The following is a 1,880-nucleotide window of genomic DNA, read 5'->3' on the forward strand; positions in this document are numbered from 1 at the left end:
CAAAACTCTGAAAGCAACACGTTGCAAGAGGATGGTAGACTTGAGAAGCGGAGAGGAGGTTTGGAGAGGAATGCGATGTGTAACATGAGAACAGACTTAAAAAAAAAAAAAAAAAAACATACTGAGGAGAGTTATTGTACTGAGCAGAGTGCTTCTGCTTATGCCGTATTCCTGATGAAAATACTTGTTTATACAAAAATCGTGGTAAGTTATTGTCTCATTTTTGATCTGTTAGAAAATGAACTTTCGTCACTCTATTCAGCTGCAATCTTAATTCTTGTGTTCACAAGCCACAAACTGCACATTCAAAAGACCCTTAAATGTACCATATGGTTACCGCTAAAATACTTTAATAAATAATACAATAAAACTGAGGCAAACTTGTATAAGCCTCCACAAAGATAGGGGGAGGGGGGAGCAAACCAAGCAAACAAACAAAAAAATCCAAAAGCTTCTTACACTGTTTAAAGGGGATCACATATTAATGTATTATGACAGAAGTAGGCAAACGTATGACGGAAATTGTAGTGTCATGGTAGATTTTTGTATGGAGAAGTCGGCTATCGTTGGACTTTGAAAACTGTATCGCTTTAATTTTACAAAGCAAATTATACATCAGGTATTCAAACAACAATTTGCGTTTCACAGTCCTCAAAGAGTCTGGAAATGATTTATCGCTACTAGAGTACATATAATATGACTGTACTGACATCTGCTGGTAGAATGTGGGATTTAAGGGTTGAGTTATGAGGTTAGTGCACTTGTGTAGTCTACATACTCACTTTGTTCCGGATGTCACACGTGCCGTTTCCTCCTTTTTAAAGCAACATTTTAGTCTACAGGTGGGAAAGTAATTTTGAACCAAGTTAAGCCTAAAGTACAGGGGTGTGGCAAGTTAGAACACTTCAGTAGTAGGGTACAACAAGGCTAAAGGCACACCATAAGGAAAATGTGCTTTTTTTCTGGTCACAAAGTGTATCAAGATTGGAAAAATACATTTATTTTTATTGTAGGCCCTATATTGATGGAGCAACATAATTTAGAAGGTTATTTCGATTAAAATTATTTTTAAAGGTGGTGAGGGAGGGTAAAAGGCCCCCACATTTTGGGTAAAAGGTCCTCAGGGGGGTTAAATTAGACTATAGTGTAAACATTTTCAACTTACGAAAATACTTTTGAGACAGCAAATAATAATTGTTAAAAATAACATTTGGCATTTCAGAGCATTTCAAGTATTCTGTAAACAAATTAGTCTCCATTGTGATTGGATCAGTCAATGTGAGCCCACTTTAAACATTTTTTCATAACAAATCTATCTTTTCACTTTTTGGACAGTTATTAAAAAACTTTTGATTTCATCACCTTGAATAATACTGAAAATGACAAATAAGTATTTTGTCTAAAAATAAATGTGATAATGTCAGGGATTCTCATTAGCTACATACATTTGTAACATTTTAAAAAAGATTAAATATTAGTTTAAATTACCTCAAAAGCAAACTTAAGACATTGCACGCAAAAATCTCATGGATCAGGAATATATTGCAGTGTATAGTGACAAACAGGTGTTTAGGAAAGTACTGTGATAGTTTTTGTTGCTGTGTAGTGTTTTGGGAGAAAATACAAAAAAAAGTGCCTTTTACCCCACAGGGCCTTTAGCTCCGTTGCCACCTAACACCCCCGAACTTAGGTGAAGACTTTATTTTTTTCTTATTTTCAGCCTGCTTAGACATTAAAAAAAAAAAGATATTTTTTTTTGCATAAGACATTTTTTGAGAAAGGTGACTGATGCATGTAGCTGTGTCAATGTAAAGCTCATTATTTGCTTCTTATTGTTACAAATTACTCCAACTAGTGTTACACCTTACCCCAAACTTTTA

The sequence above is a fragment of the Myxocyprinus asiaticus genome, chromosome 16 (assembly GCF_019703515.2).
Source record: "Myxocyprinus asiaticus isolate MX2 ecotype Aquarium Trade chromosome 16, UBuf_Myxa_2, whole genome shotgun sequence".
Lineage (NCBI taxonomy): Eukaryota > Metazoa > Chordata > Actinopteri > Cypriniformes > Catostomidae > Myxocyprinus > Myxocyprinus asiaticus.